This window comes from Malania oleifera, chromosome 4, assembly GCF_029873635.1.
Source record: "Malania oleifera isolate guangnan ecotype guangnan chromosome 4, ASM2987363v1, whole genome shotgun sequence".
Taxonomy (NCBI): Eukaryota; Viridiplantae; Streptophyta; class Magnoliopsida; order Santalales; family Ximeniaceae; genus Malania; species Malania oleifera.
Window position 1 is genome coordinate 211,022 of NC_080420.1, and position 16,064 is coordinate 227,085.

Consider the following 16,064-nt stretch of genomic DNA (forward strand, 5'->3'; position numbering starts at 1 on the left):
AATATCTTTTTCTTTTTTTTTTCTTTTTTTTTTCTTTTTCGGGGTTGGGTTAATACACCACTAATTCAATTTAATTCCTCCCTCAACCATTCCTTTCCTTGATGATGGTCCATGTACCTTAGATCCTACGAAGGATCAAGTTATGATCTGGGTTTGGGATTAACTTGGGTGAGTCAACCCATCGGGTTGGTTCAACGCAGGCTTGTGGACTTTGATGTGCGTGTGGACTTTGGGTGTTTCAAAATATGGGCTTCAAGCTATTTTCTGATGGGTCAAGGCCCGAGTTTAAAAAGAGTTGGGTTTGGATTGTTTTAAAAATGTTGACCTAGATTTTTAAGTAATAGGGTCGAAACCCCCTTTTGAAATATGGGTTTGGGCCATTTTGAGAATCAAGCATGGGCCGTGTTTTTTGTTTAGAAAAAGGTCAAGCCTAGATTTTTTAAAAAAGAGTTGGGTCCGAGTTATTTGAAAAGGATTGGACCGACTCATCTTTTAAAATGCTTAGACCAAGTGTTTTATTTTTTGAAAGGAATGGTCATAGTCTCATTATTGGGTTTTTCCATAATAATGGTTAAATAGTATGCATGTCTAAAATGAATGCAAGAGGCATAACACAACACAAAACATATCTACAAAAGACACGGATTAAGTCACATGGAGAAGGATAAGGATTTTATCCCAACCCAAGGTAGATACACCTATTTTATAGGGTTTCTTCATGGCTTTATCCTAGTTATGGAAAATTATAGACAAGTATGTGTGGGTAGGCTCTAACCCTATTGACAATAGGTTTCCAACATGAACCCTATCTTCACCCAAAGGGTTTGGACAGAGCTCAAATTGAGCGGAGTGATTTGCAGGTGCCCACAAGCCCTGCCACGTGGGGACAAATGGTATTACATTCCTTTCTAATCTTAGCGGGTAAAGCCTGAGTAGAAGGCGCGTGAAAATGTGTGAATCCCAGTTTATCCTAATCCCGTTACCCCCACCTTTATTACATGTTTATTCAAATAAGATATTCACAAATAATCACATGTTTACTTAATAACAAAGGAAACAAAATATTAACAATTAATCACATGTTTATTCAAACAATAAAGGAAATAAAGTATTTACAATCAATCACACGTTTATTCAAAATGTGTAAACAACATATTTAAGATTAACACGCTTACTCTAAAAATTTGGAAACAAAATATTTGCAATTTATAAAAAAGATTTGGAAACAAAATATTTGCAGTTAAAATTTGGAAACAAAACATGTACAAATAAAATGCTTTATTTAGAAAAATTGACAACAAAATATTTGCAATTAATAAAATTTGAAAACAAAAAAATTTGCAATAAAAAATTTGGAAACAAAATATTTGCAATTAAAATTTTCTTATCTAAAAAAAAAATTGGGAATAAAATATTTGCAATTACTATGCTTATCAAAAAATTTTGGAAATAAAATATTTGCAATTATTATGTTTATCTAAAAATTTTGGAAAGAAAATATTTGCAATTAATATGCTTATCTAAAAAACTTGAAAATAAAATATTTGCAATTACTATACTTATTTAAAAAATTTTGAAAATAAAATATTTACAATTAATATTTTTATTTTAAAAAATTTGGAAAGAAAATATTTGCAATTAATATGCTTATCTAAAAATTTTGGAAATAAAATATTTACAATTAATGTTTACAAAATAAAGAGCAACTAAAAGATTTATTAAATTTGAATTCGGGATAATTTCTAATTAATTACTGGCTCGACTCTCTACATTGGTCCCCAGCAGAGTCACCAAGTTGTCGCAACGTCCTGGAGGGCAAGTGCCCCAGGGTCAGTGAAATAAAAAGTTTGGTTTTAATTTTCCATAAAAATAGGAATATTTGAGTCGCCACTAACCTTTTAGTGTGGTTTGAACACTTAATTACTATCCAGTTAAGGGTACAATTGGTCTGCGTTACCAAAATTGGGATCGGGAATTCGGTTACTCGAGGGGAAGGTACGAACAACCCCCTCGCGCCCGTTCTTACGAACAGTACCTAATTAAGTATGAAATTATCCCTAAGTAAATTTAAAAAGTTTTTAAAATTACTCTCTTTCAGTGAATTTTTGAAATACCCATGAAAATATATACAATATATATTACCTCAGAACCGGCATACGTGAAGCCCGAAACCCCTCTTTTGAAAGCATAGGGATGAAAATCAAAAATATTTAATAACAAAAATATAATAATAATAATAATAATAATAATAATAATAATAATAATAATGATGATGATGATGATGATGATGATGATGATGATGATGATGATAAATAAAAAACAGTGAAAATAATAATAATAATAATAATAATAATAATAATAATAAAATTAATAATAATAATAATAATAACGTTAATAAAAATACTAATAATAATAATATTAATAGTAGTAATTCCATAATGGTAATAATAAATAATATTAATAGTAACAATAAACACACATTATATATCCTGAATATCAAAATGATACCGTAATAATTCAACACATAATAATAATAATAATAATAATAATAATAATAATACGTTATAATAGTAATAAAAAGTAATAATAACAATCCTCCTAATGATACACACTTCTAATATCCTATAAATACCACCACACCAATAGGATAATAATTAATGAAGGAAATAAACCAAGTTTAGAATTAAAATATGGAACCTAATGAAAGGGTAAGGAAATAATAAACTTATGGAAATAGATTACATTCTAAAATATGTATAATCACCAAAATTAGTATACAACCCTATAAAAAATAAACTTAAATCCTGCAAGAAAAGCACGAATATCATATTATCACATTAAAAAAAACAACAATATTCATTATTTAACATGTCTTAATGTAAACAATAAAAATTTAAACTTCAAAGAATATCATGACAAAAAGAAAAATCCTGCAAGAAAAACATGAATGTTAGCTATTAAATATTATCACATTAAAAACAACAATATTCATACAATTAAAATTTAAACCTAAATGAATATTATGACAAAAACAAACCCTGCAAAAAAAAAAATTTTGACGTCAAATATATATATATATATATATATATATATATAATACCTGAATAAATATTATTACAAAAAGTGGGAAATCCTGTGAAAAATATATTAATGTTAGATATGCATATATATATAAACACCAATTAAATGTACAATAAAAAATTTAAACTTTACATATATATATATATATATATAACACTCATCCTTTACAACTCAAATAAAATCAAAATGAATAAACTCAAATAACATCCCAATTGAAGTTTGGAAATGCTTGGGTGATAACAGAATTATATAGTTAACTAATTTATTTAATACAATTGTAAAAACTAAGAAAATGCCAGATGAATGGAGGAAAAACACTTTAATATCTATATACAAAAATAAATGAGATATTCAAAGTTGTACTAACTATCATGGAATTAAACTTATGAGTCATACAATGAAACTATGGGAAAGAGTAGTTGAACAAAGATTAAGGTTAGAAACGAAAATCTTAGAAAATCAATTTGGTTTTATGCCTGGGAGATCTACCACAGAAGCTATTTATCTTTTAAGAAGATTAATGGAAAAGTTTAGGGAAAATAAGAGGGACTTGCATATGATATTTATTGACCTTGAGAAAACATATGATAGGATACCTAGGGAAGTTTTATAGTGGGTTTTAGAAAAAAAGGGTGTATGTTGTAGGTATACCGATGTCATTAAGGATATGTACGATGGAGTAATGACTAGTGTAAGGACTATAGATGGAGAAACTAGAGAATTTCCAATTACCATAGGTGTACATCAAGGATCTACTTTGAGTCCTTATCTTTTTTCTTTAGTGATGGACCAAATGACTAAGAGTATTCAAAAGGAGGTTCCATGGTGTATGTTATTTGCAGATGATATTGTATTAATTAACGAAACTAGAGATGGAGTAGAGGTTGAGTTAGAATTATAGAGAGAAGCTTTGGAATCTAGAGGTTTTAAGATAAGTAGAAATAAACAAAATATACGAAATGTAGTTTTAGTAATGATAGGAGGAATATTGGAGACAAAGTTAAACTTGATGATAAAGAAATAAATAGCACTTGTAGATTTCGATACCTTGGATCTATAATGCAAGCTGAAGGAGAAATTGAAGATGATATAATGCTTAGAGTTAAAGCAAGTTAGGTAAAATGGAGAAGTGCTTCAAGTGTTCTATGTGATCGTAGAATACCTTAAAATTGAAATGGAAGTTTTATAAGACAGCCATAAGACCAGCTATGCTATATGGATCAGAATGTTGGGCGACGAAGAAACATAATATCCAAAAAGTAAAAGTTGCCGAGATGAGGATGCTTAGATGGATGAGTGGTATAACATTGAAAGATAAATTAAGGAATGAACATATTCGTGATAAGTTAGGTGTAACTCCTATAAAAGATAAGATAAGGGAGGGACGACTCAGATGGTATGGACACTTGCAACGTAGGCCTTATAGTGCACCTGTGAGGAAGAGTGACTTAGTTACTGTGGGGGGCAGTAGAAGGGGTAGGGGTAGACCTAAAATAACTTGGGAGGAGATAGTGAGTAAGCATTTAATATCCTTGAATCCATCAAAAGAAATGGTCCATGATCGCATAAATTGGCGGAAAAGGATTTATATAGCCGACCCCACTTAGTGGGACTAAGGCTTAGTTTTGTTGTTGTTGTTGTGTGTGTGTGTATATATATATCTGCATGTGCATGCAGGAAACTTACAGCAAGGTTGTGTTCTTCGTAGCCGTGGATTCCGAAGGCAACGCCGAAGCTGCAGAAGATGATCAGAGAGCTAGGCCCAGCGATGGCTAATAGCAGGAGGCAACTGCAATGTGAAGGTGAGGAGAATTACGAACTGAGCTGTTTGTGGGTAGTATCGAGCATAGCAGCAGGGGGCTGCTCGGCTTGTTGCATGAGAGTTGACGAAGTTGTGGTGGCTGCCTGGTGAGGGAGGAGTGGCCGGACGGAGATGGGGGGAGGTCGAAGGCTGGTTCGTCGAAGACGTGGCTGCTAGTAGGTGTATGGCTGGAAAGTTGCAACGGCTAGTCTCCTTGGCTGAGTGTGGCTGTTGGTAGGTGGCCAAAGTAGTGGATGGCGGCAGTCGGAGCTGGAACAGAGGATGGCTCACAGCAGGTTGCTGAATTAGAGGATGGCGGTGACCGGAGCTGGAGCTGGAACAGGGGGTGGCTCACAGCAGGTGGTCGGAGCAGAAGCAAGATAGATACTAAGACAGAGGGAGAGACTGAGGTGCCGAGAGAGTGAGAGGGAGAGAGCAAGGAAGAGAGGAAGGAAAAGGGCGCATAGGGCGCCAAAGGCTTGCGGAGGTGTCTTCCTTTCTGTGATTGAGTGGTCATGAGATGAGGGAGTGCAAGGATGGTTGTTGGGCTACGGCTGCAAGAGGGGATGGTGGTTAGGCGAGGAAGATGGTCGGGGCTGGGTGCGCGTGAGAGAGAGGGAGAGAAGAGAGAGCTAGGTCTTTTTTCTTTTTCTTTTTTTTTGGTTCTTTTTTTGGTTCTGCCCTCCCCCCCCCCCCCAACCCTAATAATAATAATAATAATAATAATAATAATACGGTAATAAAAAGTAATGAAAATAATAATAATAATAATAATAATAATAATAATAATAATAATAATAATAATAATGATACTAACAATACTAATATTAGAGTCCTCCTGCATTAACGGTTCCAAAATGGCTAACACAGAAATTAATTATTTTCTAACCAAATTCCTCAAGCGTTTCTGTGACGTGCCTATACATTGCACATTCCACACCATCACTTTTGTCCTATAAATTAAGTCTTACACGATGGGAAATGACCCGTTGGGACTGCCTCGCTCTACAACTAGAGACTTTTAACAAAGAAATTTTGGGTTGAGAAAAATTACCTTCTGAATGATAGCCCTCTTCAAAAGTCAGACCATGTAGTTTACTCTCATTCTCATGAGCAAGCTGAAATTGTTCTAGGTCCAACCCATATCCCTTACGTCAAAAACTTGTTCAACAAACTCTCCTTCCTCAATCACCATATTCTTTCCTAACATCTCTTCACCCTACACTATTCCACTCAACTTATGCGTAACATAATCTTCGTTTCCTCCCTTACTACCTTCATCCACCACCAATGTGTTATACTCTCTTTGCCCTTCAAGCTTAGCTATCTCGCTCTTCTTAATTGCTTGAGAATTACTGTCAAGCCCACCCGCATGCAGACCCTCATCAATGAGGATCAAGTGAGGACTATCCTCCTCTAAAGCCTGTTTTCCTTTATCTATGACTAACCTCACCTCCTTTTCCATCTCCTTATTACCAGACACCAAAATAGGATCCACTTGTACCTTCGTTTAACCTCTTATCCTTTCTTCACCCCTCCTTCCAAGCTTTGGCCTCCTCTTTCTTCCCTTCAATCTTCATCTTGCTCTTATTAACTTGTTTCTCTTTGATACGATCACCCAACCTACAAGCAACCTCTATATATCCCTGACGGAAACATTTTTTGCAATAAAAACCCCGCTTCTCATACTCCACTTCTTGCCAAACTTGTTGTTTCTAATCTATCACCAATGGGAAGCCACTAACTGGCTCCTCCTACAAATCCACTTCCACACAAATTCTCTCCCCCGTAGCACGTGTTCTATATAGTGTGGCATTATCCATTCCAAGAAACGTTCCAAACCTTGTTGCCAGAATTTGATAACAATCCAACTGGTACAAGAGCAAAGGCAAACCTGGTAGGAAGATCCATTGAGGAGCCATGGATGATTCTTTCTTTACATCAAAATCAATCCAGCTACTGCCAAACTTTAGGATTTCCACTGCAACAAAACCTTGCTAGCATCTCCTTTGGTGTCCTGGTGCTTTGCTCGTTGGGCAGGGAGTCAGAGGAAACTAGATATCGGCACTTTGTTTGGTTCGCCCTCTCTTCTGGTCAGATCTCCACAGATCGTCTTTCAGAGGATGAAGCCTTAAGCCTTCAAACAAGGCGACGTCCAGCGATGGAGTGTGCCGGCGAGTTGAAGGTCAAGGACGAGAACGCAAGTTAGGGCTCATTGAAACTCTCACACACTACTTTACTCTTTTAGGCACTCACGAGCAGTCTCATATCTTGGCTCCGAGTCTTCAAGCCTTCCACAATGTGATGTCCAGCAACGGAGCGCACCGATGGGATGAAGGTCAAGGACGCGAGCGAAAGCTCGGGCTCAAAACTGCATTCCTGCAACGTCTCAACCAGTCCCTTAGGGTGCTTGAAAGCACCAAAAAAATACTAAACTACACTAAGATAAGTTAGACTAACTAGGATAAGGGTTTTAAACATCAAGTTGATGTCCTAAAAGGGCTTCAAAATGCAATTAGAGAAGAAAGTACAAAAAAACAAAGGTTTTAAACCTTTTCTATGCATGCTAAGCAAGGTAAACAAGACCTGGTAAAAATGGAAGTCGACAACACACTATCATACTACATGAGTCCTATACTCGAACTTCATACCTTATAGGATGTAGGAGAAGGAGTAAGTAATGAGGACCTTGTGAAAAAGAATCACAATGTAGATCAAGTGAAGACCCCTCTCTCTTAAGTCAAACTCCAAATACCTCTAACAATGATGGAAGGGAAATGAACTTTCTTTCTTTTTCAAAGTAGACAAAATATCCCTTTCAATCCCCCTTTTCTCACTCAAAATATTCTCCTTGCCCGCACTTGGACATGCCCAATTCTTTCACTAAGGAGGTTTTTTATAGACTTAGAGAAGGAAGGAAAAACATCTTTTGAATTTGAAATTCAAAAACTTAAATTTAAATGGAACCACTAAAAACTACCAACTGCCAATTACAATGTCAAAGGTTGACTTGCGGTATCAATGAGACACATGATGTGCCCAAAATACCCCAGTCAATCATAAGAAAACAATTCAAAATTTTGAATTTTGGTGGGGTCAATCGACCACTTGAAAGGGCCGATCAACCACCTATTGGGGTGCCAAGTTAATTTCATTGGAAAATAGGTCCAACGACCACGCAAAGTGGTCAATAAACCGCCCAAAGTAGCCAATCGATCGCTTTAGCTATTTTTTCTTCCTTTTTCATTTTTTTATTTTCATATATTCCAATTGGCCTTTGTTTTTAAAGTAAAAAATAACTATCGATAGCTTTGTTGTTATTTATTTGGATGACATTGTAGTTTACAACAAGTCTTTAGAATACCATGTGTAGCACTTGAGAAAAATGTTCACGAAGTTTGGGAGAAATTGGTTCTATGTTAAGAAGGAAAAGTGTGAATTTTTTCGTCAAAAAGTAATGTTCTTGGGATATTGGGTTAGCAAAGGGCAAGTGTGTATGGATGAACGGAAGATCAAAGCCATCCTTGATTGGCTTGTACCATCAAAGGTGATACACTTATTTTTGGGTTTGGCTAACTACTAAGAAAACCAGTACAACAATTACCTATATTTTATCTACCTTTCAAAGTACACACAGAAGCTTCAGACAAAGCCATCGAAGGAGTCCTTGTGTGAGTGGGACATCTTATGGACTTTTCAAGTAGAAAGCTAAAAGAAGCTAAGACACAATACTCCACTCATGAAAAAAAATGATTGTAATAATGCTTTGTTTGGAGACTTGAAAGCATTATCTGTTGGGAACTTGGTTTACTATGTTAACAAATAATGTGGCCAATACTTACTTCAAAACTCAAAAAAAAAAAAAAAATCTCACTGAAGCAGGCTCGATGGCAAGCTTTTTAGCTAAGTTTGATTTTGAATTGATGCAAAAACCAAGAAGACAAAACAAGGAGGCTAATGCTTTGAGTCATAAAGAAGTGGAGGCATATGTTGTAGCCCTTACACAATTAAAGTGCAAGTTCTTAGATCATGTTTAGGATGTCGTAAAGACAAATCTTGAGTTTAATAGACTCCAATAGCTGGTGAATGATGGGGGTGTACGCTTTAATTGGTTGGAGGATGGTTTGTTACACAAAGGATAGCACGGTATACATTCCTTTTACCGATGGACTCACAAATGAATTGGTGCAAGAGATGCATAATGCACAATGGGTTGGTCATCTAGGAAGGGAAAGAACTTTGGCGTTAACTAGATTGTATGTCTGTCCTAAAATGGAAGTCGATGTTGAAGCTTATGCCAACAAGTCTTGCATGTCAACAAGACAAGTTGGAGAGACAAAAGGAGACAGGGTTGCTGCAACCTCTTCCTATTCCAAAAAAAGCCATAAAGAAATATATCTATAGATTTTAATGTAGGCTTGCCAAAGGTAAAGGACATGCGTTCCATTTTTGTTATTGTGGACAAGCTTTCCAAGTATGCAATGTTCATACCATCACCACATAATTGTGTTAGCGTAAGTTGTTGTTAATTAGAGAGATTCTAAGAAAAACCATAATTTTAAATAGCTTGTATCAATGCTTTGATTGTAAATGCCTTGATACAAGGGACAATCCTAATTCTATCCTTAAAATTAGTATAGTCCAGAATTAGATTTGGCCAACTGAACATCATTGATGGCCATTCTACGGTTGTCAAGATTCTGGTCGTCTATAGCCTAATCGAACTAACGAAGGTCCTCATTAAGAGGACGGTCCTTGGCCTCCTCTTCGTCCTCATCATCGGCGGTGCTGTTGTAGGAACATCGCTCGAGCAACGCAAAGAAAGTTGAAGCCACGCTGGTGCCCTACCCACTCGCCTTGATTCTCTATCCTCGCCACCATAGAAGGAGCCTTATTGATCTACATTGTGCTACAAGCTCAGATGGTTGTAGAAAAGCTGATTTCCTGATCATAAAAACTGATACTTTGAGGGTGAGATCAGCGCCAACCACCAGACCAGATCTGCAATCGCTGATGCCTGCACTGCTTACATGATTTCATATTCAGTGCATTAAAGGACACGTCCGATCGTAAATCTCGAGGCAATAAGTATCTACATTTGCCTTCTCTTTTACATTTTTGTTTTCATCCACACAGTTTTGGCTCTTTTGAGGATCCGTAATTGGTTGTTGGTTTATGAAGTGACAAGAGGGTGTGCCCACATTTTGAAGCCGAATTAAGGTGTTTACGTTTTATGAATCCATGAACTTTTGTCGCGTCTCTTATTAAATACCCACTCGCCAAGTTGTCATCTTCACTGCGATATTTCTCTTCTATTGCGTTATTTCTCTTCTCTGTTGTGGTATTTCTCTTCTACCGCACCCACGAACGAACCTATCACCTCTGCCGCACCCATATGCAAATCCAACGACCCTCACTCGCACCGCATGGAGATCGCCCAAGGTGATTCACCGATCTCAAAACTAGGTAAATGTGGTACTACTCTTTGTAGTTCATCTCATGATGGTGACAGAAGTTTGTGGATACTTGACTCGAGAGCTACCAATCACATGACATTCAATGAAAATGATTTCTCCAAAACATCTCAACCCTAGCGCACCTACATTGCTAACGCCAATGGGGTCATATCTCTAGTTACAAAGGCAGGAACTGTGGATTTGTCACCCACTTTATCCTTATCTAATATTTTGCTTGTTCCCTCTTTTCCCCATAAACTATTCTCCGTGAGCTAAGTTACTGAAGCTTTGAAATGTGTTGTACTACTGTATTCTACTTTTTGTTTACTTCAAGATATTCTTACCAGGGAGATAAATGGGCGTGGTACTAAGAGAGGGGGGCTTTATTATGTTGACGATTTCAATATGGGTCGTGCACATCATATGCATCCTCCGGTTGACAAGAAAGAGCAACAGATTTGGCTTTGGCACCATCGGTTAGGGCATCCGTCCTTCAATTATACGAAATATTTGTTTTAGAATTTATTTTCCAATATTTCAATATTTGATTTGAAATGTGAGACTTGCATTCTTGCTAAAAGTCATAGAGCTACTTACCCTTTAAGTATGAATAAAAGTACTGTTCCTTTTGCTTTAGTTCACTCGTATGTATGGGGTCCTTCCCCAATTTCTACAATATCTAGTTTCCGCTGGTTTATGATATTTTTAAATGAATGTACTCGCATGACTTGGCTCTACTTACTAAAATATAAAAAAAGAAGTACTGACTGCATTTCAATCCTTCCACACAATGGTTCAAATCCAATTCTCAACTAAGATTCGGATTCTTTGATTGGATAACGGTGATGAGTATGTGAATAAACCATTTCAGGCTTATTTTCAGCATCATGGCCTTATCCATGAAACCTCCTATACACAAATTCCTCGGCAGAATGGTGTCACTAAGCGAAAGAACCACCATATTCTTGAAACTGCTTGGGCGCTATTACTCAGTGCTCATGTGCCCAGTCACCATTAGACTAATGTTGTTGCTACAGCTATGCATATCCTCAATTGAATGCCTTCCAAAATCTTGAATTTCAAGTCTTTGTTACAGACCCTATCTACATATGGTCCCTTACCTACAATCTTGATCCTTCCTCCTCAGATTTTCGGATGTGTCGCATTTGTCCACCTTCATAAAAATCAACGCATGAAACTGGATCTGTGTGCCATTTGATGCCTCTTCTTGGGATATGCAGTACACCAAAAACGATATCGATGCTATGACTCGGCCATGAAACACACCTATGTGACCATGGATGAGTCCAAGACATTTTTCTCTTCCTCCTTACCCAATTCTTCTCGTCAGAGGGAAATCAGTAATGACAAGCCAAATTGGCTGAGTTTTGACTGGTCAAACGAACACAACACTGAAATGTATGTCAATGAGGAACCCAATACAAAAAAAGATGTGAGTTTAGAAGCGGATATAGGTTCTAGAGATATATCTACATCACCTGAAGCTGAAGCTGAAATAGAAAACCCCCCTCACGGCGCAGTACCCAAAGACCCATCTCCTGAGAATATCCCTAAAATAAACACTCATAGACCTTCAAAGTCTAATGATATAGATATCCATGTTGGCTACACTTTACCTTTCAGGCATAATCGTGGAAAACCGCCAAATAGATACTCTCTGAACATTGGAGGACGAAACTCAAAGTATCCAATCGCCAACTATGTGTCTACAAAAAGGCTTTCCGAACCACTTAGGACATTTGTACACGAACTCTCCTTGGGTAGTGTCCCCACCAATATTCATGAAGCCCTAACAAATCCTAAGTGGACCCAGGCCATGAAGGAAGAAATAGAGGCATTGCAGAAAAATAAAACTTGGACTCTTGTTCCCTTGCCCAAAGTAAAGAAGATGGTAGGGTGTAAATGGGTGTTCTCCATTAAGCACAAAGTAGATGGTTCGATTGATCGATACAAAGCAAGACTAGTAGAAAAAGGCTACACCCAAACATATGGTGTAGACTACCAAGAGACCTTCTCGCGGTAGCAAAATTGAACTCGGATAGAGTATTATTATCCTTTTCCAAAAACCTTGATTGGCGTATGCTCCAGTTTGATGTAAAGCCTCTCTCCATGGAGATCTGGATGAGAAGGTCTACATGGATGTTCCATTAAGTTATACAGCAACATCCGAAGTTGAGGTGGTGTGCAAATTACAACGAGCATTGTATGGCCTGAAACAATCACCTAGAGCATGGTTCGGGCGATTCAGTTTGGCAATGAAGAAATATGGCTATCAATAGAGCAACTCAAATCATACACTATTCTTAAAGCATCAACAGGGTAAGGTCACAGCTCTAATAATTTACGTAGACGACATGATTATTACAGGAGATGATTTAGAAGAAATATCAACACTCCAAGAGTGTTTGGTGACTGAGTCCGAAATGAAAAATTTGGGAGGACTCAAATACTTCCTGGGAATTGAGGTTGCTAGATCAAAGCAAGGTATATTTCTTTCCTAACAGAAATATATCCTATACTTTCTATCTCAGGTGGGACTACTATAATGCAAACCTGCAGACACACCAATTGTTCAAAACCACAATCTAGGAGAATACCCAAACCACGTGCCAACAAATAAAGAAAGGTGCCAAAGGATAGTCGGAAAGCTCATTTATCTATCACACACTCGCCTTGACATTGCTTATGAGGTAACTGTAGTAAGTTTATTCATGCATTGTCCAAGCGAGGATTACATGGATGCGGTGCTCAAAATTCTTCGATACTTAAAGTCATCTTCGGGGAAAGGGCTTATGTTCTCAAAAAAAAGACACCTCAAATTCGAGGGATATACATATGCAGACCGGGCAGGAAATATATCAAATCGAAAATCCACCTCAGGGTACTTCATGTTTGTTGGTGGGAATCTTGTAACTTGGAGAAGTAAGAAACTGAATGTGGTGGCTTTGTCAAGTGCTGAAACTGAGTTCCATGTAATGGCTAAAGGTCTTTGTGAACTTCTCTAACTTGAGAGACTACTAACTGAAATAGGTTTTGCCCCAAGTTGTGAGATGGACTTGATATGTGATAATAAGGTCGCAATTATTATCTCACACAACCCTGTCCAACATGACTAAACTAAACACGTGGAGGTGGACCAACATTTCATCAAACAAAATCTTGAGGACAAGACACTTTGATTTCCTTTTGTTAAGTCTGAAGACCAGTTGGTAGATGTACTCATAAGGGTTGTATGTAGCAAAATCATTTACAACTCACTTGACCAATTGAGCATGCGAGACCTATATGTACCAACTTGAGGGGGAGTGTTGGCATGAGTTGTTGTTAATTAGAGAGATTCTAAGAAAAAACCATAATTATAAATCCCTTGTTTCAAGCCCTTGATTGTAAATCCCTTGATATAGGGGACAACCCTAATTCTAACCTTAAAATTAGTGTAGTCCAAAATTAGATTTTTTTTCTTGTATATAATTACCTAATATTCCATGTAATTGAGTAAGAACGAAATAAACATATAATTTTTCCTTAGTTGTTGACAATTTGTCTTGTAGAAGTGGTTATAGAGTTGTTCTTCAAACATGTGGTGAAACATTTTGGATGTAGAAGGATATAGTAAGTGAGAGATACGCTAGATTTACAGACAGATCAACTCATTCAATAAAATAGGAACTAAGTTGAAGTTTTCAACTAGCAATCACCCTTAGATCGATGGCCAAACTAAGAGGGTGAATGATTTGCTTAAGGAGTATCTAAGGCGCTATGTGGCTACAAGTTAGAAGAACTAAAGATGTTGCCTAATTCTATTATAACTTACGTAAATATTATTCAACAAGAATGAGTCCATTTGAGTTAGCTTTGGGGTTTCAGCCCCTCACCCCACATAAGGTGCCTATACAGTGTATTAGTGGGAAGTGTCATATTGCATTTGTTAGCCCATAATAAATAGGAAACACTTAAAGAGGCAAGAGATATATTGTCCAAGGCAGCTCGCAGGATGAAGAAATATGCAAATAAGAAGAGAAGAGATGTTCAATTTCAAGAAGGAGACATGATTCTTCTAAAACTAACACCTTATATATGAAAGAAGATTAGTAGCAAGATAATGCATAAGGGGTTGATTCCAAAGTATGACGGTCCATTTGAGATTCAGAAGAAGGTGGGAAATGTTGCTAACGTATTGAAGTTACCTGACAAATTGAAGGTTCACCCAACCTTCCATATGAGCTTCTTAAAAATCTTTTAAATAAGAATAGGATGCATGCAAGGAGAGATCCACCAGTGATTAGAAAATAGTTTGATAGAGATTTTGATAGAATCTTTAATTATATAACTAAGAAGAACCAGAGAACCCATTATCTAGTAAAGCAAAAAGGTTTATCAAAAGCTAAAGCTATATAGGAACAGGATGTGACTCTATGGCAATTTAAGAAACAAATCAAGGATTATGTTGATGGCCTCCTAACAAGGACATTGGTTCCTTTTAGTGGGGGTGATTTATCAAACCTTGAGTAACTTGACATTGCCAAGGCACTCAATGTGGGCAAACCATATGCCAAGGTAACAACATGAGACGGCATGTCATGGGTTGCCTTGACAATTATTACTTGGTTAAAGTATGTTGCTATAGTAAAGAAGTTGCCTACTTGACATGGTCAAGGATGGACATAGTTGGGGTCATGGTCCTTAATAAGGTTGCTTATAATGGCTATTTTCAATTAACATGGTCGAATGCGATTAACACAATTACATCATCTGTCTCTGTGACATTTGTTGTTGTTGGGATGTCGATAAGTCATGGTTAAGGGTAAACTATATTAGACATGAGTCTTGACTCATGAGGAGTATGTAGCGTCAATGTCAATTGCTCTCAATGTTGACAGGTTAGCCAAAGTGGGTAGTTACTTGGCAATTTATCCTTGCATGGTTAACAAGCAGGCTTGGTTAGTAAATTCGTGGGTGGACAGTTAAGCATGTTGTTAGTCATTTACTTATAAGCATAACTTGTTTTAATCTTATTGGCAATTGCTGATTATGTCCAGCACAAACTAAGCAGTTACGGTTGTCAATTGCAAACTCTAGGGAGTTAAGGTGTCAACTATTTAACAAATTCACATGTAGATTGCAAGGGTCATTGAATGGACAAGTTGTGTGTTTTCTACACATTTTGGAATGTATTTCCTTGTCTTTGAATAAAAGAAAGATAGGGGTTGTTGCCTTGTCTTTGAACAAAAGAAAATTGGGGTTATTGCTCTTGTAATACTTCTATCTTGTGAATGTTTACTTGAATACTATACACAGGATTTATCTTGTGAATGTTTACTTGAATTACTATACACAGGATTTAACCGAGCATATGTGTGTGCGTGTGTTTGTGTGTGTGTGTCATTAGCTTAACCAAGTGTGTTATTTGGTGTCACACGGTATCAAGTTTGTGTAGTGAACTTTCATCTCATGACAATAGGCCCAAAATATACTAATATCAAATTTGTACTAATTCTTACCATTCATGCTTTTCTTCCTTTTTTTTTTTTTTTTTTAAATAAGGGATACCTCCTATCAACACCAACACCGCCGCCGCCACCACCGTACATACACACACACACACACACCTATAAACCTTCTTACCATGGCAATGAATCAAAGATAACTAAGTAAAGCAAGGCAAAATTCCAGATACCAAAGGCTGCCTCACATATTCCAGACGG